The sequence below is a fragment of the Gorilla gorilla genome, chromosome 2 (assembly GCF_029281585.2).
Source record: "Gorilla gorilla gorilla isolate KB3781 chromosome 2, NHGRI_mGorGor1-v2.1_pri, whole genome shotgun sequence".
NCBI lineage: Eukaryota > Metazoa > Chordata > Mammalia > Primates > Hominidae > Gorilla > Gorilla gorilla.
In genome coordinates this window covers 185,993,856-186,020,947 of record NC_086017.1, presented here as the reverse complement: position 1 = coordinate 186,020,947, position 27,092 = coordinate 185,993,856, and the positions used below count along the sequence as shown (strand labels likewise).

At 34.7% G+C, this 27,092-nt stretch overlaps 1 protein-coding gene and 1 long non-coding RNA gene across 17 annotated transcripts in view; one reads left to right on the top strand and one right to left on the bottom strand.

Moving 5' to 3' along the window:
* Positions 1-9,467, top strand: part of LOC134758117 (uncharacterized) — a 52,667-nt gene extending 43,200 nt beyond the window's left edge. Inside the window, exons 2-4 of the long non-coding RNA XR_010133004.1 lie at positions 3,861-4,027; positions 6,003-6,165; positions 9,347-9,467. This is a non-coding gene — a long non-coding RNA (uncharacterized lncRNA). The remainder of the gene's footprint in view (positions 1-3,860; positions 4,028-6,002; positions 6,166-9,346) is intronic.
* The window catches only part of NAALADL2 (N-acetylated alpha-linked acidic dipeptidase like 2), a 1,364,432-nt gene that overhangs the window by 880,211 nt on the left and 457,129 nt on the right, over positions 1-27,092 (bottom strand). The window lies entirely within an intron of this gene.

Genomic DNA, 27,092 nt, shown 5'->3' with positions numbered 1-27,092 from the left:
TGTGTCTTTTAATTGGAGCATTTAGTCCATTTACATTTAAAGTTAATATTGTTATGTGTGAATTTGATCCTGTCATTATGATGTTAGCTGGTTATTTTGCTCATTAGTTGCTGCAGTTTCTTCCTAGCATCGATGATCTTTTCAATTTAGCATGTTTTTGCAGGAGCTGGTACCGGTTGTTCCTTTCCATGTTTAGTGCTTCTTTCAGGAGCTCTTTTAGGGCAGGCCTGGTGGTGACAAAATCTCTCAGCATTTGCTTGCCTGTAAAGGATTTTATTTCTCCTTCACTTATGAAGCTTGGTTTGTCTGGATATGAAATTCTGGGTTGAAAATTCTTTTCTTTAAGAATGTTGAATGTTGGTCCCCACTCTCTTCTGGCTTGTAGAGTTTCTACCGAGAGATCCACTGTTAGTCTGATGGGCTTCTCTTTGTGGGTAACCCGACCTTTCTCTCTGGCTGCCCTTAACATTTTTTCCTTCATTTCAACTTTGGTGAATCTGACAATTATGTGTCTTGGAGTTGCTCTTCTCGAGGAGTATCTTTGTGGTGTTCTTTGTATTTCCTGAATCTGAATGTTGGCCTGCCTTGCTAGATTGGGGAAGTTCTCCTGGATAATATCCTGCAGAGTGTTTTCCAACTTGGTTCCATTCTCCCTGTCACTTTCAGGTACACCAATCAGATGTAGATTTGGTCTTTTCACATAGTCCTATATTTCCTGGAGGCTTTGTTCATTTCTTTTTACTCTTTTTTTCTCTAAACTTCTCTTCTCGCTTCATTTCATTCATTTGATCTTCAATCACTGATACCCTTTCTTCCACTTGATCAAATCGGCTACCGAAGCTTGTGCATTCCTCACGTAGTTCTCGTGCCATGGTTTTCAGCTCCATCAGGTCATTTAAGGACTTCTCTACACTGGTTATTCTAGTTAGCCATTTGTCTAATCTTTTTTCAAGGTTTTTAGCTTCTTTGTGATGGGTTCGAACTTCCTTCTTTAGCTCAGAGTAGTTTGATCATCTGAAGCCTTCTTCTCTCAACTCGTCAAAGTCATTCTCCATCCAGCTTTGTTCTATTGCTGGCAAAGAGAATAAAATACCTAGGAATCCAACTTGTAAGGGATGTGAAGGACCTCTTCAAGGAGAACTACAAACCACTGCTCAATGAAATAAAAGACGACACAAACAAATGGAAGAACATTCCATGCTCATGGATAGGAATAATGAATATCGTGAAAATGGCCATACTGCCCAAGGTAATTTATAGATTCAATGCTGCCATCCCCATCAAGCTACCAATGACTTTCTTCACAGAATTGGAAAAAAACTGCTTTAAAGTTCATATGGAACCAAAAAAGAGCCCGCATTGCCAAAACAATTCTAAGCCAAAAGAACAAAGCTGGAGGCATCACACTACCTGACTTCAAACTATACTACAAGGCTACAGTAACCAAAACAACATGGTACTGGTACCAAAACAGAGATATAGACCAGTAGAACAGAACACAGCCCTCAGAAATAATACCACACATCTACAACCATCTGATCTTTGAAAAACCTGACAAAAAGAAGAAATGGGGAAAGGATTCCCTTTTTAATAAATGGTGCTGGGAAAACTGGTTAGCCATACGTAGAAAGCTGAAACTCGATCCCTTCCTTACACCTTATACAAAAATTAATTCAAGATGGATTAAAGATTTAAATGTTAGACCTAAAACCATAAAAACCCTAGAAGAAAACCAAGGCAACACCATTCATAACATAGGCATGGGCAAGGACTTCATGTCTAAAACACCAAAAGCAATGGCAACAAAAGCCAAAATTGACAAATGGGATCTAATTAAGCTAAAGAGCTTCCACACAGCAAAAGAAACTACCATCAGAGTGAGCAGGCAACCTACAGAATGGGAGAAAATTTTTGCAATCTACTCATCTGACAAAGGGCTAATATCCAGAATCTACAAAGAACTTAAACAAATTTACAAGAAAAAAACAAACAACCCCATCAAAAACTGGGCAAAGGATATGAACAGACACTTCTCAAAAGAAGGCATTTGTGCAGCCAACAGACTCTTGAAAAAATGCTCATCATCACTGGCCATCAGAGAAATGCAAATCAAAACCACAATGAGATACCATCTCACACCAGTTAGAATGGTGATCATTACAAAGTCGGGAAACAACAGGTGCTGGAGAGGATGTGGAGAAATAGGAACACTTCTACAACGTTGGTGGGACTGTAAACTGGTTCAACCATTGTGGAAGACAGTGCGGCAATTCCTCAAGGATCTAGAACTGGAAATACCATTTGACCCAGTCATCCCATAACTGGGTATATACCCAAAGGATTATAAATCATACTGCTATAAAGACACATGCACACGTATGTTTATTGCAGCACTATTCACAATAGCAAAGACTTGGAACCAACCCAAATGTCCATCAATGATAGACTTGATTAAGAAAATGTGGCACATATACACAATGGAATACTATGCAGCCATAAAAAAGGATGAGTTCGTGTCCTTTGTAGGGACATGGATGAAGCTGGAAACCATCATTCTCAGCAAACTATCACAGGGACAAAAAACCAAACACCACATGTTCTCACTCATAGGTGTGAAGTGAACAATGAGAACAGTTGGACACAGGAAGGGGGACATCACGCACCGGGGCCTGTTGTGGGGTGGGGGTAGCGGGGAGGGATAGCATTAGGAGATATACCTAATGTAAATGACGAGTTAATGGATGCAGCACACCAACATGGTACATGTATACATATGTAACAAACTTGCATGTTGTGCACATGTACCCTAGAACTTAAAATAAAAAAAGAAAAAGGAAAGCAGGTAACAGCATATAACATTCCTGAACAAGTAAGATACCATTATGTGTTTTTCTCCTTCTTTTAAAAACCTAGTCAGTCCTATGCCTCAATTCCATGAACAGCTGCTGAGATTTATGGATGCCATTACAGGATGTGTTCTTTTAATAATGACTCTGCCAGGGGACAAGGCATGGTTTTTTGAACTGATGAACTACCCAAAAAATATCACGAATTGAGGTTTTGTATTCTACCTCTACAGTGCCATGCTAACAAAACCTCAGAAGATACTGTCAAAGTACCAAGGAATTTGAATTTGTTTTCTATTCCTCTATACCTATCCAGACTACAATAAAGGAAAAAAAGAAACACCACTTTAAATAATGTTCTCTCTTTACCTGAGAACAGGATATTGAAAAATGGTGGCATCTAGATGTGTGGTAAGAAAACTACATGAAGAATAAAACAGTGAAATGTTTTAGAAAATTATTTTACTTGTTCTAAAAAATCAAAGATACTACGCAAATCCTGCTTCTCCTCAAACTTTTGCTCACTAATTTAAAAATCCATCAGTGGATAAAATTCATTACTATGTTGTTTGCCTAATAATAATTTTTCTATTTCTCTCTTTTCTTCTACTTTTATTAATTGGAATTCTACGGTATAAGAATACTGTCCCTACTCCATATTGAATAATATTTATTGATTAAATAATATTATTGGTTTCTTATTTATTTCACTATGTACTCATGTGTATGTACTTAATTCTATGGGTTAAAATCTGTAATGATCACTTATTTTGTTGTTCTAGTTATTTCAACTTCAGCCCTCAGGAGCTACTAACTACACTTTATAATTTCATGAGCTTAAGATGAAAAATTGGCTATTGGTTTCTGTGTTTTTTCCATAAGCCCCCATCTTTTTCTGATACTTCCTTAAATTCTATTACCACAAGACATTTCAGGCTTATCTTGTATTTACCCTGTCCCTTCTGGAATCAACCACTTTTCCAAGGAGTCCTTGCCTTGTTCCTTTTTTTGTAGAATCACATTTAGAAACTCCAACTTCAGGTTTGCATAATCTCAAAGTATCTCCCCAAAGATACTTTCTAATGAACAAGGGAAAGATAACAACTTTAAAATGGAGAATCATTGAAGACATCTGCTTCACCAAGTGATCAGGTTAATACCACCAGCAAAAAGACATACTGGTAAGTCTTGATAATAACATCAGCAATAAGAAATACTAATATGTCTTGATATCATATTCATATAATGGACTAACCACAAAGCATCATTTTAGTAGTGTTATTGTTGAAAAATACACCATTTCATTTCAATAGTGAGAAAAATTCAACAAACCCAAATTGAGGGGATTTGGGTTTTTCTACAAAATAACTGATCCGTACTCTTCGAAAGTGTCAAATTCCTTACAGACAAGGAAAGACTGAGCAAGTTTTACAAACTGGAGGGATGAAAGAGAAATAATATCTAAAGGCAATGTGGGCTCCTGGATAGGATCCTGGAACAGAAAATCAGCATTAGGAGAAAAACTGATGAAATTCAAATTAGAGCTGTGGTTTAGGTAATAGTGCTGTCCTACAGTTAATTTCCAGGTCTTGAAGATTTCCCTGTGGCTATTTATGTTGTTAATATTACAGGAAGCAGATTGAGTGATATATGAAACTTGTGTCTTATTTTTGCAACTTTTAAGCAAGTCTAAAATTACTTCAAAATAAAAAGCTTTTAAAAAAATCATAGACAATTTATTTTATTTTTTTTTAAGATAAGGTCTCACTCTGTCACCCAGGCTAGAGTGCAGTGGCATGATCACAGCTCAATACCCCCTTGAACTTCTGGGTTCAAGTAATCCTCTCACCTCAGACTCCCAAGGACGTAGGACTACAGGTGTACAACATCATGCCAGACTAATTTTTTATTTTATTTTTTGTAAAGGTGGGGTTTCATTCTTTTGGCCAACCTGGTCTCAAACACCTGGACTTAAGCAATCCTCCTGCCTTGGCCTCCAAACTGCTGGGATTAAGACATGAGCCAAAATAGTTTATATTATTAATAACGTAAAACCTTATACTTTGTCTCATACATATTTTTTTCATGACAAAACAAAAGAACGGGTACTAATAAATAAATGGCACAACTGAGAACTCCAATCTATGTGCAAACATTCTGGGTAAAAGTATTTTCCTGCCAAATGGATTTTGCACCTTTAAAATACTAAGAAGATTTTTTCTTTTCTTTTTTTTTTTTTTTTTTTTTTGAGACGGAGTCTTGCTCTGTTGCCCAGGCCAGAGTGCAGCAGCACAATCTCAGCTTACTGCAAGCTCTGCCTCCCAGATTCAAGCCATTCTCCTGCCTCAGCCTCTCAAGTAGCTGGGACTACAGCCACCCGCCACCACGCCCAGCTAATTCTGTTTTTGTATTTTTAGTAGCAATGGGGTTTCACCATGTTAGCCAGGATGGTCTCGATCTCCTGACTTTGTGATCCGCCTGCCTCGGCCTGCCAAAGTGCTGGGATTACAGGTGTAAGCCACCGCGCCAGGCCCTTAGAAGTTATTTTCTAAGTGGAATATTTTACAATAATTCTTATAATAAATTTCTGTCATATTTGAATATTTTTATACTTGTCTGGTTACTTTAAATGGTTTTAGAAGTAGAATTTGTAAAAGATTACATAATCATATAAAGGCCATGTAAAACAAAAAATAACAAAAAAATTGTATTTAAGTGATTTAGTTGTAAATTTCTATTAGGTAACTTTATTGAGCACATATTTTCAGCAAAATATTGTCTAGATATACAAGCATACCTCATTTTATTGAACTTCACTTTTTGCATTTTGCAAAACACATTGTGTTTTTTAGAAATTGAAGTTTTGTAGAAACCTCGCATCAAGCAATTCCATCAGTGCCATTTTTTCCAATAGCATGTGCTCATTTCATAACTCTGTTTCACATTTTGGTAATTCTCACAATATTTTTAGTTTCTTCATTATTATTATATCTGTCATTGTGATCTGTAATCAGTGATCTTTGATGTTACTATTGTAATTATTTGGGACACCATGGACCTTGACCATGTGAGATGGCAAACTTAATAGACAAATGCTGACTGTGTTCTGAGAGTTCTACCAATCAGCCGCTCTTCTGTTTCCCTCTCTCTCCTCAGGCCTCCTTCTTCTCAGACACACAACCATACTGAAATTAGGACAATTAATTACCCTACATGGCTTCTACATGTTAAAGTGAAAAGAAGACTAACATATATCTTACTTTTAAATCAAAAGCTACAGATGATTAAACTTAGAGAGGAAAGCATGTTGAAAGTCAAGGTAAGCCAAAACCCAGGCCTCTTGCACCAGTTAGCTAAGATGGGAATGCAAAGAAAAAGTTCATAAAAGAAATTAAAAGTGCCACTCCGTCGAATATATGAATGATAGCAAAGCAAAACCACCGTATTGCTGACATGGAGAAAGTTTTAGTGGTATAAATGGAAGGAGAAAGCAGCCACAACATTCCCTTAGTCCAAATCCTAATTAAGAGCAAGATCTCAAAACTCTTCGGTTCTATGAAGGCTGAGACAGGTGAGGAAGATACAGAAGAAAAGCTGGAAGCTAGTAGAGGTTAGCTCATGAGATTTAACAAAAGAAACCATCGCTATAACAAAAAAGTACAGGGTGAAGCAGCAAATGCTGATGTAGAAGCTGCAGCAAGTTATCCAGAATATCTACCTACAATAATTGATGAAGATGGCTACTCTAAACAGATTGTCAGTGGAGACAAAACAGTCTTATGTTGGAAGAAGATGACATCTAGGACTTTCACAGCTAGAGAGGAGGAGTCGATGCCTGACTTCAAGGCTTCAAGAGACAGTCTGACTCTTCTGTTAGGAGCTAATGCAGCTTGTCACTTTAAGTTGAAGGCAAAGCTTATTTGCTATTCAAAAAATTCTAGGGCCCTTAAGAATACTGCAAATTGAGTCTACATGTACTATATAAAATGGAACATCAAGGCCTGAATGATAGCATACATGTTTATAGCATGGTCTACTGAATATTTAAAGCCCACTGTTGAGATCTATTGCTCAGAAAAAAACATTTATTTCAATGTATCACTGCTCGTTGACAATGCATCTGGTCACCCCAAGAGGTGGAATGGAGGTGTACAAGGAGATTAATATTGTTTCTATGGCTGCTAACACATAAGTTCTGCAGCATATGGATCAAGGAGTAATTTTGACTCCCAAGTTTTATTATTTAAGGAACACATTTCATAAAGCTGTAGCTGCCAGAGAGGGATTCCTCTGATAGATCTGGAAGAAGTAAATTGAAAACCTTTTGGAAATAATTTATCATTCTATATGCCATTAATAATATTCATGACTTATGGGAGGAGGTTAAAATATCAACATCAATTGGAGTTTGAAAGCAGTTGATTCCAACCCTCATGGATGAGTCTGAGAGGTTGAAGACTTCAGTGGAGGAGATAACTTCAGATGTGGTGGAAGCAGCAAGAAAACTAAAATTAGAAATGGGGACTGAAGAGATGACTGAATTGCTCAAATCTTATGAACATACTTGAATGGATGAGAAGTTGTTATCTATGGATGAGCAAAGACAGTGGTTTCTTGAGATGGCATGTGCTCCTGGTGAAGTAAGTGAACATTGCTGAAATGACAACAAAAGATTTAGAGTATTACATAAACTTAATTTATAAAGCAGTGGCAAGATTTCAGAAGATTAACTCCAATTTTGAAAGACGTTCTACTGCGGGTAAGATGCTATTCAACAGCATTGCATTTTACAGAGAAATATTTTGTAAAAGGAAGTCAATGAATGTGGCAATCTTTATTGTTTTAAGAAATTGCCACAAGCACCCCAACCTTCAGCAATCACCACCACGATCAGTCAGAAGCCATCAACGCCAAGGCCAGACCCTCCATCTGCAAAAATATTACAACTTGCTGAAGTTGTAATACTGCTAGGATTTTTTAGCAATAAAATATTTTTAAATTAAAATATGTACATTTTAGACACAATGATATTGTACCCTAATGGGCTGTAGTAGATTGTAAGCATAACATTCATATGCACTGAGAAACCAAAAATTTCATGACTTGCTTTATTGTAATATTTGCTTTATTCTAGTGGTCCCGATCTGAACATTAATATTAAATTGCCAGATAGGGTCTGTGGTGTATTATAAAAGTGGCCATAATTCTTTATTCTTTCTTTGATCCAAACACTTTGCAATGCAACTCATGGTTACTCTCATCAAGTGGTAGAGTTTATTTCATACTCCCTGCATCTGGACTGGTTTTGTGACTTCTGTGACCAAAAGGACACAAACAGAATCATTAGTGTGCTAGTTCTGAAACGACTTTTGTGCTTCTTTTCACTCTTATGGGCCCCCCTTCTTGGCCATGGGAGCAACCTTGAGGTAACCTGTTCAGTGGAAGAGAGCTCAATTGTCCCAGCTGAGGCCATCTTAAAGTAAACCTCAGCCAATCAACCGCCAGATCCTTGATCAGCGCAATCACCCAGATGATCCACAAAACTGAGTACAGATGCACAAGTGAGCCTAGCTGAGCTGTAGGCTAGTGAGCAGTAATAAATCCTTACCATTTCAAGTCAGTCAGTTTTGAGGTGGTTTCTCATACAATAGCTAATACAGGGATTCGTTTTTTTTCCATTTTTTACAGAAAAAGTTAGAGTCTTCAAGTTTGCACCAAGAGTAAGCAGAGGGGCTAATATCCCACTGATACACTGACTCCAAAATTTTTTTTTATAGTATGCACTACTGTTTTCCAAAATCTAGTGTGTCATTTTGTTTCTGTAGGCATACCAAATGCCCTCCCTAAACTCAACTTATAAAATTATTAGATGCAATTACAAGTGAATATTCTGAATAAGTACTGATATGTTTTCATAATCAGTCCAAAAGCATCCTCATCATATACTACTTTTCTAATATGGAATCAAATATGCTACATAGTAAAAATTATTAAGTATTGCAGTGGATGTTTCTAAACATGTCTTATATTTTTAAAAAGAACATTTTATTTTCATCATAAATATTTAATATGAATCGTATACTATAATACACTTCTACAAACATTCTTGAAAATCTTTAACACTATTTTCAGTTTTAAAATACACAAAGTAAATTATCCGTCAAGCTTAGAAAATTATGATGAAAATTAGAAAATTGTGATGAAAATGATCTTTATTTCAACAGTCTGACATGCACAAATATCTGTGGGGCCAGGTTGAAGTTAATGATTTTCTCTCTTTTTAATTACCTAAAATTGGTGGCTCAAAAAAGACAAAAAAAAAAAAAAAAATAGATCTAAAACAAATGAAAGTGAGACTAAAATTCGATTTTAACTAAACCATAAAGGTTTCAAGTAATTCCTCTCATTTGACCTAGAAAAGACTTTCCAAGTAATTAATAAACAACTTGAAATGGGCAAGATAATACTGTGTCTCTAACCAAGGTTCTTTTGTGCTACAGGTATTCAAGTAAATAATAGTATTCAGCAGATTCTGAAATGAAATCCGGAGGATGTTTTCTGGACCACATGTTACCACAATTAAGGAATATCATAAACAAAATAAAAGCTAAAGTTACACTACATTTATACTTAGTTTCAGGTCTTTGTTCAATGTCATTCAATTAAAGTTGTGACCAAGCATTTTGAATGTACATTTTTGCCATAAAATGTATAATGCATTTCAAGCACAGTAATCACAGTGCAAATGTGCTGTCTTTGAATTGTTTCATCAACAGGTTCTTGAACAAATTCATGATCAGTTAAGAACTGGAAATGAAGGATCATTGTAGTAGCTTTTTTTTCAATTGACTATGGGAAAATTCAATTAAACCATTTGTGTTTACAAATCTTCTTTGCTCCTACTATAGACTGTTATTAATTTACACTTTAAAATCGGAATTGCTGAAACAAAGGTAAATCAAATTCTTAATTTTAAAAGAGCTCTCAGCATCTAACAAATAAAGTTTCCAATGAGAATTACAGTCTGAAACGCTTTACCACCAGGTGTACCAGGGATGATGAACAGGCAGAAATAGTGCTAAAAACATTATGTATGAAATCTAGTAGAGATAATGACACTAGATGCTATATATTAATCACTCTAAAAATATTTCGCACTTTAAATCTCTTTTCTAAGTAATTTAATTTTTTATTTCAATAGTTTTCGGGGTACAAGTAGTTTCTGGTTACATGGATAAGTTTTTTAGTGGTGATTTCAGAGATTTTAGTACACCCATCACTTGAGCAGTATGAGCAGTATACACAGTGTGTAGTCTTTTATCCCCCACCCTTTTCCCAATCCCCTCATCAAGTCCCCAAAGTCCATTATATCACTCTTATGCCTCTGTGTCCTCATAGCTTAGCTCCCACTTATATGTGAGGACATATACTATTTGGTTTTCCATTCCTGGGTTACTTCACTTAGAATAATGGCCTCTAGCTCCATCCAAGTTGCTGAAAAAGACATTATTTCATTTCTTTTAATGTTTGATAGTATTCCATGGTGTATATATGCTACATTTTCCATATCCACTCATTGGTCAATGAGCATTTAGATTGGTTCCCTATCTTTGCAATTGTGAATTGTGCTGCTATAAACATGTGTGTGCATGTGTCTTTTTCATATAGTGACTTATTTTCCTTTGGGTAGATACCCAGGAGTGACATTGCTGGACTGAATGGTAGTTCTACTTTTAGTTCCTATTAAGGAATTTCCATACTGTTTTCCACAGTGGTTGTACTAATTTACATTCCCACCACAGTATTAATGTGTTCCCTTTTCACCACATCCACACCAACTTTAATTATGGCCGTTCTTGCAGGAGTAAGGTCGTATCTCATCATGGTTTTAATTTGTATTTCCATGATTAGCGATGTTGAGCATTTTTTTATGTTTGTTGGCTGTTTGTATATCTTCTTTTAAGAAAGGTCTATTCATGTCCTTTGCCCATATTTTTCATGGGATTACTTTCTTGCTGATTTGTTTGAGTCCCTTGTACATTCTGGATACTAGTCTTTTATCAGATGCATAGTTTGTGAATATTTCCTTCCAACACGTGGGTTGCCTGCTTACTCTGCTGATTATTTCTTTTGCTGTGCAGAAGCTTTTTAGTTTGGTTAGGTCCCATTTATCTAATTTTGTTTTTGTTGCATTTGCTTTTGTAGTCTTAGCCATGAATTATTTACCTAAGCCAATGTCCAGAAGAGTTTTCCTGCACTTTTTCAAATGAAATATAATGAATAGTATTTAATATAGAATTTAACCACAAGGCTGTAAGATTGATTGGGTGAAAATTAGCTTATGCTTTTTCTCCTAAAATTATTAAAGTATCATATGATATAATTCAATTTTTAAACAATGTAAATAACTTACTTATTTTGTTTTCCTCTCAATTTCTCTAATAAATATAATAAATAAATCTGAATATAACATTTTTAAACAAAATACACCTTGAACCTCTAACATATCCATCAATAGAATGAGTCTTAGAACCAGAGAACATGGGCTCAAAACCTGTCTCTACCACTCATAATAGTTCTATGAAGTTGTCCTTACCATAAAGTTGGGAAAGCTGGGTCTAGAAAGATATCTAATGTTCCATTGTCAAACTCTGTTCATTGACAGAGAGGAGACAGCCACTTCAGTTTGTCTAATTACAAAGCCTAGATCTTAACCACTAAGCCATGATGATTTAACATGGGTAATCTCAAACACTATCAAAATGAGCTTTATCACTGAGATAACACAGAAGACAATATGACACCTCCTCTGCTGCCATCCCTCAAAATACACCTCCCCACCCACACTCATATGAAATAATCTATCCAATTGACCATGAAAAATGTTTTCTAAGCTTTACAATTAAACCATTTGTGTTTAAAAATCTTTCTGTTGTAATAATTAGTGGGCAATTAGATACTAGTTTTCCAACATTGTATTATTTTCTAGAACTTTCAGAACCTGTCCAGAATAGAGACTTTGTAGAATTAAACTGTAGTATAACTTTTTAAATTTAAGTCTATCAAGTAAAATAAAAATCTGTGAAATCCCAGCCTTTTCATCAAAACTTGTACACTAAAGCATCCAAAAATGAAAAGATAATTATAAGCTTGCATTAGATGTGTATCTGATATTTTACCTTTCCTCCCTTACTGAGTTTGAAACCCCTGACACTCAGCTACAAAGACTCTGGTCATCAAATTTGTTTTGTCTCCAAACTCCTTCTGACTGCAGATATTGATCTTCCAATAAATTAATCTTTAATAAAATTGCATTAAAATGTCTTTTGAGGTTTATTATAATGAATTATACCTACATTTGGAAATTTTCCTTTCTAAAGAAATGTCTGTGATTATTGAGAAAATGTACATTTATTTACTACCTGTTCTAACTGATGGATTATGTCTGATATTTGATATCCATTATTGCCTTTTATTCTTACCATGACAGTAGCATTAGTCTAACTTTACTTATAGGAAAATGGGGCTCAAATAAGTAATTTACTCAAAGTCCAGAACTAGAGAAATTCAAACTTACAGATTCAGATCTATCGACTTCCCAAGTCCATACCCTCTGTACCCCATATGATACTAAATATTCATTATCTAATGTGATTTTTAATTGCAATAAAATACAAAGCCAGGCCGGGCGTGGTGGCTCACACCTGTAATCCTAGCACTTTGGGAGGCAGAGGCGGGTGGATCACCTGAGGTCAAAAGTTTGAGACCAGCCTGGCCAACGTGGTGAAACCCTCTCTCTACTAAAAGTACAAAAATTAGCCCTGTGTGGTGGTGGGTGCCTGTAATCCCAACTACTCGGGAGGCTGAGGCAGGATAATCACTTGAACACTGGAGGCAGAGGTTGCAGTGAGCCGAGATCACACCACCACACTCCAGCCTGGGTAACAGAGTGAGACTCCGTCTCTAATTAAAAAAAAAAAAAGAAAGGAAAAGGAATATATATATATAAAACCAAAAAGGTGTACCTTGGAAATGAAATACATAATCTCCTGCTTATAGAGATTATAAAATTATATTTAAAACTAATTCTAGAATTTTGTTTTTCTTAGTCTGGGACTCATAAATCAACTCCTTCAGTTCTTCAAACCACCCCATTAGATAAGACTAACATTTTCTAATTATATTTTTATTGTATTGGGACATATTAAGAATGGTAATGATAATTTAAAATTTTCAATACACAAAATGATTTTTCATTAATTTGGTACCAAAAAATTAACTTGATCGGCAGATATAGAGAAAGAACAGAAAGGATAAAATATTTATTGAGTGCCCATTACAGTGCAATATAGTACTTCATTTGGTTTAATTTGCCAGCAATAACCAAATCAGTAAAATAATTATTTATCCCTTTTTTTCCAGAGGAGATTGCAAGTTTGAGAGCGCTAAACTGATTTGCCAGGTGTCACCACTAATGAGTAGCCTGAGGTGGAGGCAACTGCCCCCAAAGCCCACTGCCACAACCTAGAGCCTCTATAGTAGTCCAGGTATCTTGTGAATGCATGTTACTCATTAATCAGACACTCAGGCACAAGACTGAGGCAGCAGCAACAAAAGACAAATTAATAGTAAACATGGTTTTTCCTTCACAGTGTAGTCAGAGTGAACCATCTGTCTTGAAGCCCTGTTTGCAAAGGAAAATAGTGAGGGATGAACCTGTGACACCTAAATAAGCCACTAGAATACTTGCAGGTGACAACACTGCCATGACAGCTGAGACATGGTTTCATTAAAGAAGGGTTTAGCAATTATGTAAACCCTTCAAACTTGTCTTACTAGTTGGTAAGACAAGTCGAAAATAATTTATAGGGAAAGTTCTACCAAAACTTTTTTCATACCAATAAGTCATAATACTATATTTCATCCAGTCTGTCATTAATTATAATATGTATTGCAGGACACTTTAAAATGTGAAAATATGCCCAATGGCAATTTTGAGGTACTGTCACTTGGAAGATTCATCTTTATTTCAGGGATATTAAAATGTGGAAATATGTGTATTTTAGAAACCATGAAATATAGATACTATCAATGTCTTTTAATGTAGAAATACATTAGGGTACTCTGAAAGCAAACATAATGACTAGTTTATCATGTTCAAATCATTAGTATCTAATTCCAAATATTTTCATAAATAATCCTGCCAGCAAAATGATGAGAGATTAAAGATGCCATAATACAGGGAAGCCCCAGGGAATTATAGCAACAGGAAAATATCAATATATAATTCTAAATTTGTGCTGATCATGAAACAGACCATTGCCAACAATTAACCTTGTCTTATTTTATTCTATCTAGAAATTTTCCATCCTGTGCTTCATTCTTAGGAACATTGAAAGCCATTAAGTTGCATAAATTAATAAGGGGAAAAAGGCTGCGAAAGCTAGAAAAGGAGGGGTAAATATGACTTTATCCATGTACGTTAAATTGCTCAAGAAACAAATCAGATTGATAACAGAAACACCTTTTAGCTGACCACATTTTGGTTACCTAGGATTCCAATGAAACATTTAGCTATTGCAGCCTTAGGGTGTCCATGTACTGACGATTTACAAACGTTTTCTTACCCTAATTTGTTCTGCTATTCCTAAGGAGGGGGAAAAAACAGTTACCTCAGCAACTGCAAGGTTACACTTTATCCTGAAGTTGCAGAGCTTTTAAAAAAAAAAAAAATTTAAAACATGGATCCATGTTGACATTCCATCTTCCTTAGGTGATGACTTTAGTAGTCAGGTTGAGAATAGCATGCAAACACCTATATCTTGTTGCTGCCCCACCCCCAGTGACAGCATTCTGCACTGATTGTCTTCATTTCTTTTTTTCTTTTATGGAAAATGAGAGAACTACCAATATCAAATATAGGTATAAAGAAACTGTCAGAGAGAGGCTACAGAGAGTATAGTTCATCACAGCCGACCTTCTTTATTTCTGTGAGAAGAGAAATTGGTGGACAATTGGCAACTGTTATAATGGGAAAATAAACATCCTGTCAAGTGTCAGTGGTTAAAAAGTCAATTTCCAGCCCTAGTGGAAGATAGCTGTAAGCCTGTCTACAGGAGAATGGATATTTCAGAAAGTACTAAGTTAAAAACACATTTTAACAACTTAATTCCAAAATCGCTCTAAAGGCTGTGGTTCTTGCCGCTTACATACTTGAGGCTACATCGTAAAGGGCCCTTGTCAGATGTTGGCACGTGACTTCAGCAATGTCTGAGATATTACCAGTTTAAAAAAGGAACTCAGGAACAAGGGAAACGGACAGGAATATAAGGTGTACTAGGGTTCCTTTCATTAAAAATGACTGAAACCCAAACTGAAGTAGCTTAGCAAGAAAAAGGAATGTAAACTCTTGTGAACTTTGGGCTTTCCCAAATTCCCAGCTCCTTCTCAATGCTGGGAGAAGCCCTGCTCTGCCTATATTCCCCCTCCCTAAACTCAGCTTGCAATTTGTCGCAGGCAGTGCACTGGGGCACTCTTACCAGTCACCTCTTTCATTTTCCATCTTGTAGCAACCACTTCCATCCACTGCCTCATGCCAATGTCGAGTGCCATTGCTTCAAATGCTGTATACAGTTTTTACTTGTTTCTGGAAAGAGGGTAAATCCAGTCCTTGATATTTTAACCAAATGCACAAATATTTTTTCTTCCACATTTAATTCCGCAAATATATTTGATTGACTGTCCCCTTATGAATCAGTCACTATGTCAAAATGAAGCAGGCTATACAATTAGCAAGAACCCAGTCTCATATCCAAACCTGTGGACCTATGTGTTCTATTGCCAGTATCAGGGAGAAAGAGTAAAAGCATACTCCAGACCACCAAAACTGATAGCTATCAGAATCCACTTCAGAAAATACGTTCTTACCTTAAAAAATGACTTTTGGGGGATGGCAATTCCATTGCACTGATTTGTGGTTTAGTGCATCAAGCATTCCTCAGGCACATTCGGTGTGCCAGGTAAGGTGGTGGCCCCTGAGAACCGTGAGCCGTGAGATAAACAAGATGCAAGTGCAGCCTGGAAGCTCATATTCCAGAGTTTCCCTTTCGCCCTGCTTGTCAGTTTTGTGAAAGCATTCACAGCCCCTACCTCTTCTGTTCACCTCTCCCGTTCTAGGCAATAGTCATGGGATAGCTTTGGCCTAAAATGGTACATTATTAATTTGGGGCCCATATTTCAGATGTCACATTTTAAAGATGAAGAAACAAGGGAAGAGGAGGGTCAAGTCACATGTCACAGGTGAAGTGGCCATTAACAAACTTGATATTGTTGAAGTGTTGAATACGACTAATACGATGTGTATTGAGGCCCCTCACTTGCCACTGCTCGTCCCACTATTCCACAGAGCGTCATCCTGCCTGGACTGCAGGACTGGATATTAACTCCTACCTGCACATGTGAAATTAACTCCTACCTTTCCTGCTATTTTAAAACCAAATAAATTACCTCACCATTCACTAAATAAAACTCACTATTTTCTTATGTTTACTGTTTATTCCTCAGTTCCCACCCCCAAAGTCAAGGAGTACTATTCTCTTTACCTTAGCTAACTCATAAGACCCACATTTAATAAACTGGAAAATTTTTATTAAATAATGTTGAGTGGAAAAAAGGATAACAAATTTCTATGTAAAAAGTGATGCAGTTATTTTAAAATATATAGTTATACACACACACAAAGACTTTAAGGTAGCATGCCAAAATATTAGTAATTTTTGAAAAATCTGGGTTGCTAATTTATGGGTAATGTTTACTTTAGTCTTCACACTTTTTTGTTTTCCAACCTTCTGACCATCTGTATGTTATATATATATAATATATATGTATATAAACTATTAAAATAAAGTTATTCTTAAAACCAATCGCTAAAAAATCAACTACATTCTGATTAAAATCTCTGATTAACACAATTTAGATAAAATTCTATTTTATTTGTGCTACAGTATTGCATAAAGCATTGCAAATATGATACACTGCATATGTGATTCTTTATCATCTCTATTTGAATTATATGACACTTGAAGGCAGAAAATGTATATTTTAAAAAATATCTTCTAATACTTAACTTGTGTAGTTAAATATATTAACCAAATGTTACAAATGTTACAATTGTGCATTTCTTGCCTGGGAATCCTAAAGGAAATCGAAATAATAAAAACAGCTGACAATTATGACATTCATATTATGTGCTAGGTTCTGTTACAGATAGTTTTACAGCTTCTATCTCATTTAATCCTCAGAAGAGTCCTTTTAGAGTTCATTTTATACATGAAGAAACTCAAAAGTAGGAAGAGATCAAATTATCTAAAGTGCCATAGCTAGAAAGTGACAGAGCCAGTATTTGAAACCAAGTAGGTAACCCCACAGTCTGTGCACTAACCCACCACACAATCCATATTTTGAATGTTTCAACAATATTAGAAATCTTGGAGTAGGGATAATGATATAAAGCAGGGATTTATTAATACAGATTGTTTAGCATGATTTCCTCATTACTAGTATCTACCTCAAAGGACTATTTTAACAGTTAAATATATGATCATGAGTTTGCACAAGTGTCTGGTGTGTATAGAGTGCTCTATAATTGTTTTTTGAGATGGAATTTTGCTCTTGTTGCCCAGGCTGGAGTGCAATGGCACTGTCTTGGCTCATGGCGACCTCTGTCTCTCGGGATTCAAGCAATTCTCCTGTCTCAGCCTCCCAAGTAGCTGGGATTACAGGCACCCGTCACCATGCCAGGATAATTTTTGTATTTTTAGTAGAGACGGGGTATCACCATGTTGGCCAGGCTGGTCTTGAACTCCTGACCTCAGGTGAGGTGATCCGCCTGCCTGGGTCTCCCAAACTCCTGGGATTACAGGTGTGAGCCACCGTGCCTGGCCTATAAATTTAGCTAATACTGTTACATGCATATTTTAGCTACTGTGAATTCAGTTAAGATGAAATAGCTACACAACTAAGGAGACCTTTTTTTTTTTTTTGAGTATGATAAACTAAGGACATGCCTTAAGTCTAAGAAAATCTGTTTACTGCAGGCTTTTCTGCACAAATTTTCCTTTATCATCAAGGTTGCTATAGCCATCCCTCTTTCAGATTCCTTTTCTTCTTTAAAATTAGAGGCTTTGCTTTACACTGTTATTTTTAAATGGCTGGATATCTGCCATTGATCTAATAATTGGTCGTAAAAATCCAGACAAACATCAATTTTTAATTCTTAATTTTTAATCTTGTTTGAAACAAACATGTAAACTAAAATAAAAACATAATAAAGCCAGGTTCAAATCTTGCCTGTTTTAGTAAATAAGTCAAATTTTTATTAAATTAACTTCAGATCCTATTAATTATGAAAGCAAGAGGTTATATTTCTAACGAATACTAAGATCTTATTAGAAATTCCTTCTCCATCACTTTGTTTTTCTCTTCATTAGATATACCCGCACAAATGACCTAAAATTCAACCCACTTTGAAAATAAATTTTCAAGGCTTAGTGAAAAAAGCCTAATTTCTGTAGCCACTGGCCTGTTTCTAGAGCCATCGTTGATTGATGGCTTATAAAGCCTTTTTATACAGCACTGACATTTTAAAGATACTGGCCAGTCTGAACTTTCCATCTGGCGTGCTTGATTTCCTTTGTCCCACTTTCCCATAGTGACTTATTCTGTCCTTGAGCTCTAAAACTACTTTGATTTAATTTAGGCCTGGGGGTGTGAAGACATGGTGAAGTTTATTTAAACAAGAGATGATAGTAATGCCTCCAACAGTGCATAGTAATAGGAAAGCAAATAACTGACTTCCTGGCATTTATTTGTGTAATAACTTCACCACCAAGTGCAACCAGAGAGGTATTCCAGAACTTTCCATGCAATTACATAAAACTAGCAAGAGCTAGTCAGCACTTGTAAAATTGAGAGGGAGATAAAGGAAATTATTTTATCTCAGGCCAAAAAAAAAAAAAAAACCAACTTCTCTCTTTCGAAAAGAGATAATTGATATAAATAAGAAATATGTTACTTAATGCTGGAAAGCAACTGATACTTTCTAAAGTACACATTATGTTGTTAAATCTTCATTCATAATAACACTGACATGAAATAGTTAATTCTGAGTCTTGCACCTAGTCAACTATTAAAGACCTGGCTCTTTAGGCAGGGAACTTTAGTGCCTCTGTCTTAATCTTCATTTTGTTTGTTCACTTAGAAATAAGCCAGACTCCCATCTATATACAATAGATCCACGATACAATCTGAATTATGTTACTAATGAACACCACCAATGTTTTGCTTTTGAACATTGGTAGTACAACAACTTTGTGATGTCATCATAGAAAAGGAAGACACTAGGGACTCGATAAAATGTTATTTAGTAGTAAGAAATAGTCACAGATAAGTTTACCTTTTAGGGACGTGGTTTTTCTCTAATCTCAATGTTTTTTGTAACATTCCTCTATAGTATACAGAGCCATGAGAAATTTGATAGCAGTTTTGAAATATTAGTACAAATGAACTATCCCATTTTGGAATTTATACATGAAAACGTTCAAGACCTGGGCTACGTATCACCCATCTCTCAAAACACTTCTTAGCATCTTCTACCACCCAGTAAATTTATGATCAAGGAATCAAATGAGCACTGGAAAAGAGTCATCAGATCTCAGTTCAAGCAACAGCTCCATCTTGGGTAATTTGCTGTATCTTTTTTTAATTCTTCTTCTTTTTTTAGACCTAAGATTACTCATCCATAAAACAAAAGGGCTGATCTCCAGAATATTTAAGATACATTCCAGTGCTAGTACTCTGTGATGCAATGATTTTGATCTAAGTACTAGAAAGTTAATTCTGCTGAGAAAGAGTTTGATTAATTGTCAGATCAAATATAAATGAGTTTGCAATTTCAATTTGGATTAAATGACAAAGATGGTCTGGGGAGGCCTGATTTACTAGGCACAAAGAGTTATGAGTTATCTGTGAAATTTTTTACTATTAATAACATCTGATTTTTAAAAAGGATTTGAAGTAATTTAATATAAAACTCACCTGTGATAAATAAAATTATATAAGAAGAAAGATTAGTGATCACATAAGAAAAATTTTGATATGAGAATCTGAGGTGAGGTGATTAATGAAGCTCTTGGTTTCTGTATTGTTATCTATTGCTACATAACAAATTATTCTAAAACTTCACAACTTAAAACATCAAACAAGTTATTTCACATTTTCTGTTGGTTAGAAATTGGGGGTTGGTATAGCTGGGAGCTTCTGGATCAAGGTTTCTCATGAAGTTGCAGTTGGGGAATTGTTGGAAGCTGTGGTCTTATATGAAGCATGACTGAGTTTGATTCTGCTTCTAAGCCCACTCACATGCTTGTTGGCAAGATTCAGTTCTTTGCAGGCTATTGGAAAGAGCATCTCAGTTCCTCACTAGCTGCTAACCAGAGGCTTTCTTCAAATCCTTGCCATGTAGGCCTATCCAGAGGGTACTTTACAACATACACTTGACTTCCCTTGGAACAAGTGAGAGGGATCACCCATGATGAAAGTAACAGTCTTTTCAAAACTTAATCTCAGAAGTGACATTCAATCAATCATTCTGTATTCTATTAGTCAGAGGCAAGTAGTAATCCAACTGATACTCAAGGGAGGGGTATTCCAAAAGGGTATGTAACCAAGAAGCAGGGATATTAGAGGTTGCCTACCACAGTTCCGTACTGTCAAAGCAAAAAGAGATGAAGATGCTGACTGCATGTTTCTTCTTACATTAAAAAAATTCATTATTTCAAGAAAACTTCTTGTTTCTATTATAGTTCTAAAAGAATGTTTTATATGAATTGGCATGTAAAGATCATTGAGAAATATAATGTACAATGTCCTGAACAGTTTGTTTTGTACAATATACAGAAATGCACTTCATGGTTATATTTTAGTATTAAACTGTGAATGAGGGTAATGCTGATTTCTAGGTATTCGATATGATAAAGAATCGAGAAAAAAATGAAGAATTAATGTATCAGTGTTTTTCAAAACTTTCGCATGCTTAACATTACCTGTGTGTAAACAAAGATTAATATCCAGGTACAACTCAGTTGTACTAAATCAAATCTTGAGTGATGGGCATAGATTTCTTACCTTATAATAAAACCCCAGATAATTTTGATGTCTCAGATCCAGAAAACACATTTCCTTAGATGGTCTCTCTCAGAAGTCGGTTGCCCCTTCTACATCAGATACCACAATAGAGATTTATCCTGTCTGTCTCAGGTATATGAATCAACTTCTTATACTCTCCCACAAAACAGTGTCAGTAAAACAAAAGATTAGAATGTGGCAGACTGAGATAAAATATTTTGCTTTATTAAATGGAAGAAATAAAAGAATGAAGCAGGAATTACAGAATTACATATTTGAGTTTCATGTTTTTATTTTTAAAGTTTTACTTGCCCTAATGCTTATAGTTTTCTGTGTCTTATGAAAAAGACTTATCCACAAATACAGTTTAATGCATGCTGCCATTTCACCAGACTGATGCTAATTTAACTTTACGAATATGCTACTGAAAATACATGAATTGTGAAACTTATGATCAACTTTAGAAAATTCTTAATTGTAACTATTTTAGAGGCGGGGATAGCCAGAAAAGTGACATCCTTCAACAAATTCTATTCCAAATTAAGCAATATATGATTGATTGCTTGTGCTGCAGCTCAGAACAATGAGCATTTAAATACTAAGTTAAATGATACAACACACGTGTAATCATTGAATAGGTTTCAATCTTGTCAGCTATATATTAATATATCATTAGAATGTGAAAAAATTAGATAGCTTTATGGTAAAGCCAGAATTAAAGACAATGTAGCAAATTTGAAATATTGATCATTACAATTTATATTTTTAAATATATAAAAATTTTACCAGTGGACTACTTCTAAACTCTGTCATTCTAGAATAAGAAAACTGCTATAGAATTACTAATTATCAGACAGCTTTAAAAATAACAATACAGCAATCCCATAAGAAAGATCAAAAAAGTTTTAATACTATGTTTATGACTTACACTGAATTTAGATTATTTAATACTGAAACTACCTGTATCCCACATAATGCAGAAAAAATGCTTAATAATTTAAAAGAAATTCACCAAATACACATGAAAACATACCGAGCATCAAAATTGGTGATGTAACTATTTCACAAGTTGAGTGAATTATTGCCTCAAGCTATAAAGAGTATGAGAACAACAAAATAAAATTAATGGTAGCTCCAGCTGTTAACATAAACAGAAGTAGGATGCTCTTTCATTTGTAAAAGGATATGAAACATGTTTTCTGGTCTGTAGCAGGGAAAGCATGCAAAATTTTCTCCCACTTAAGTATTTACAATCTATTACTTTTACTATTATTTATTAGATTGTTAGTATGTTCTTGATGTTTTGGGCATTAGTAGACTTTCTGTGCAATTAGCAAAACAATTTAGAATTGCTAGTAATGTATAGGAACTTTTGATTACACAGGAAATGTGTCGATTTTGGTGTTTACTTGCTTCATAGACTATGCCAAATCGTAGAATGCCAAACTTTCAAGGCACTTTCCATCTGATAAATGAAGGTGATTTAACTACTTCATTGGCAGATATACAGAACGTATAAACATCTCATTCATCAGAATAAACTCAGATTCTTAATAAGTTGGTAACATATCACACAATGTAACATTCTAACATTGTAACATTATCATAATTATTCAACGCAAACCTTTACTGAGTCCAGATTTTGGCTCTTGGCAACACTAAGATGAATAAGACATACATTGGCCCCTTACTGATCCCAAATAAGGTGGATTGTCTATGTTGCATTACTCTAGGAGACTGGTTTAAATTAGACATGTTTAACTACATAGATCCATATCTATATAACTATATATCTCTGTATATCTGTAAACTCAGAGATATAGATATATATCTATAAACTCAAATAGATACAGATATAGATATAGATATAGATATATAGATATAGATACAGATATAGATATAGATATAGATATTCCTTTCTGGCTCTGCAAAGAATATCCTTTGCAGAGCCAGAAAGGATTTTAGGACGCACACCAAAACATATTTATAAAAAAGTACATTTATAGGTGATGATGATGATGATAAAAATGACTGTGAAAAAGTTTTAATTTTCTTAATCAGTCACTACTTAATCTCATTACCTGAAAACTTCCCGTGCAAATATATTCAACAATATCTAGGGAACACTGCATCCTTCCAGCTAGTAGTGATTTTGGAATAATACCCATGATTTTTGTTTTTACCAGTGAATTGCATGCTTGTCAAAATCAATTGTATTTATTCTCAAAACATTCATATGCCAGTTAAATTTAATATTGTAATTATGTAACTTAATTTTTACAAATACTACTACTAAAAGATAGATACAAAGAAAAGGAGTTGTATCTATTAAGTCAAAACCTTTAGAATGACTCAGTAAAGACTAGTGAGTAAAAGGTGGGATTGACAAACACCGCTGGTTCACTATCACCCATTTCCAGGCCCTTCTCCATTCCAAGCCTTCATTATAAGGGCAGAGTAAGCTAAAACACTAGCAAATTAATAAATTTCTAAAATGTTAAGTGAGGTAATGTGCATACAAGCATTTTGAACACTTTAAAACACTACAGATTATTGGGTCTTCTTATTACTATAAAATCATCTCTGTTGGTGCCTATAAAAACAATTAAGTAGTATTTCTTGGCTAATATCTAATGTATTCAAATACTGGAACTCAGATGAAGATCTTAGCTCAACTCTTCAGTTTTACCATAAGTCTGGTCTAAATTCCTGCAGGGATGGCATAAAGGCATTTGCTTTTACATTCTATTAAAACAACAGTTACCTTATGAATATAGTGGCTATTTGGGGGGGAAACTTGAGACATTAGAAATAGCTTCTTTATACTAAGAATACAACTGTCAACATATAATTTTTGCAAGTATCAGCTTTGCCCCAGGAGTATGATAAAGGTAAGACTATTTATTTATTCCTTTGACATGGGTCCTCATCCTAAGCTGCTCAATTTCTGTCCAATCTTCTTGTTTCTGGGAGAATATGTGCTAATCTCTTTCAAACATTTCCCAATCATGTATTTCTCAGAAGCTCCATCTATATCTCAGATAATGCCTTTGGAAAAATTACCATCAGTGCCGCCCTCCTTGAGTATACTTTATCCATCAGCATACCAGAATAAAAATAATAACCTTGGAGTTGACCACAGTATTTCCAAGTCCAACTTGTTATTATTCAGTAACAAGTTTCAATAGATAAATAACTTTTGAGTTCATAATATCTCCTTGAAAATTCCAGATGTCTCTGCAGTATCTCCCTTAATATAGATATTTAACCTCTATTAATAGAACCTAGATTATGTTTACTTTTTTGATTCTCATATTCTTTCATGTACATCTTTAATCATGAGATTGTCTTTTTGAGTTATTTTAGAGTCTGAATTCAAATGATTAGTTGCAACTTATTTTAGTTAAACTCCCCCTTTCTTTTATGTAATAATTACATTAATAGTCACTACCGTGTGGAGAAGAGATTTACAATGAGCCAGAATCTGTTCTATAATAGGTACTTTACATAGGTTATTTCTAACCTGTTCTATAACACAAGGCAAGAGTTATCACCTGTTTTAGAAATTTATAAATAGAGGGTCAATGAGTTTAAGTATATGGTCAAAAAGACAGACATAGGTTATTGGATGTATCTGTTTTGCTATATAATATCAAAAGATATGATGAAGATGGGACAAAAGGGTTTAGCTATCTCTCTTAGACTTATGCTACACAAACAGTGGTCCACAAACTAGCAGCATCAGCAACACCTGGGCAGTAGATCATGCCCTGCATCAGACCACCTCAATCAGGATCTGCATTTAAACAAGATTCCCACATAAGTCGTGTATATATTATAGTTTGAGGGGCACTGTTTTAGAGACAAATTGCATCATTCTCTTCTCAGATAGCCACACCTTTTCCATAATAGAGGATCATTTGCGAGAACATTTACAGTCTCTTGTCCTTCTGCAAGGAAGCTAATCCTGGGGCCATACATAAATCACAACATAAAGCCCATGCATATATGTGCAAAAATGTATTTTTCTCTTAGACTTGCCTGCATTCAAATTAGTGCTCATGATCATTGGCCCATTCCAGCAATTGTAGTTGCAGATCTAAGAACACCAAATCACCCACTCACCATCCATAACCTCCAGCATTCTTTCTTTCTGACCTGACTGGAAATGGCATGTGGCAGCAAGTCCTTGGATTTTGCAGCTGGCTAGACAAAGGGCTGACTAATCAAGGTTTACTGAAAAAAAAACTCAGCTTATCTTTACAAGAAGATCTTGAGGCCTAAAACTGGACTGAGAAAAGGTGATCCCATTTGGCTTCACATTAAAGCTATGTTTTCAAATACATTTACCTGAAGCCCTGTATTTGATGAAAGATTACCAGAAGCCCAGCCCCTAATGAAGCTTACAATATCCTAAAGCCTACTTCATGCTAATTACCTTCGTATCTTTTGGTTAGGAGGGTATTAGGCCTCCTACCCACGTTCTTCCATTGCCCATAGAGACAGGGCTCATGTACTTCTCAGAAGCTCCATCTATATCTCAGATAATCAATCACACAAATATTTTGGAAATGGTTGATAAATTCCCCATAGAATTATATCAGCTAAAACTACATTCCTTGATACATGTTAAAATTATTCCTTGCCACATCATTGGTAAGTCCAAACACCATCAACACTCTCTCAAACATATGTTAATGAATCACATTTTCACAACTGACACTTTTAACCCCTAGACATGTGACAAGCATGGAATCATAGATTTAAATAAATAAAATGGTCAAATTGGTTTAATTTTATCATACAGTTGGACACACTGATTCCAACTGAAAACATCCAAATATTCAAGTGTCTTTGTCTTCAACCCTCTGTCTACAAATTGATTATAGATCGATTTTTGCAAAATTATATTTTAAATGAGTAATTAAGTGATAAATTTAGGTTAAAGAGTCATGACAAAGTATAGGGGAAGGAACTCTAAAGAAGCTTACTGATATGTATTTTACTTTTACAATGGTTTTAGTGAACATTTTTCTGCTTTTAAAAAGGGCATATTTTTATCATTAAAAAAATACATGCATACAATGTTAGATAATTTTTTTAAATAGCCAGTTATTCTATCACAGATGTGCTCTCTGTTAAAATTTAGTTATTTTTATGTTTTTCTTCTGAGGTTTAACTTATATGAGAACATAAGGTATAAAATGTTTAGATTATATTACAAATAATTTTATGGTATGTAAATAATGCTGTGTTTCATATAAAAGCTTATTTATGAATTAGAATTTTTTGTTAGGTTATCAGAAGTTTCTGATCAATATTGACATAGAATTTTAAGGATTTTTATCTATATTGCAAAACAGTCTTTCAAAATAATTGTATGAATTTACATTCACATAGAAACACGTACCTATTTCATTTATCCTAACTACCACCAGTGTACTCTACTGTTTTTATTTGCTAATTTGACAGGCAAACATGCTATTTTATTTTTATTTAAGATTTTATTTGCTATTGATTAAAAGTATACTTAACCCCTTAATAAATCTGAATTTATTTTGGTAAAAACATGAATTGAGATTGCATTTCTAGTATATCTACCCAATTTTGTGATTCTAACTTGTCCATTTTATCTATAATAAAAGCTAATTGTGATAGTTCATAAAATTCTAATGTTTTCACTATTCTTGTGCCAATTACCTAATATTTTAATTATTGGTGCTTTGTAAATGGTGTAATATCTGGTAGAACTGGTTCTCTCCTCAATATCTTTTCTCTTAGTTTTTTCTTTAATATTTGTGTTTTATTTTTGTTTTGCCAAACTTCTAAACAAATATTGACTGAAATTTGGTTGAAATTAATATATAAAATAAGAGTTTTTTAAATTTTTATTTAAAGAACCTACACTTATCTTGCTAACAGTTATTTTGAAATTGTTAGCTTTTTTGTTGCTTTTTGGAATAGAACTTTTTTTTTACTGTCAGGACTTTCAGAAATGTAGAAATGGTTGTAAATTTTGCATTTTGCTGATTTTATTGTTCTTTTCTGGCCATGTAAGCATAT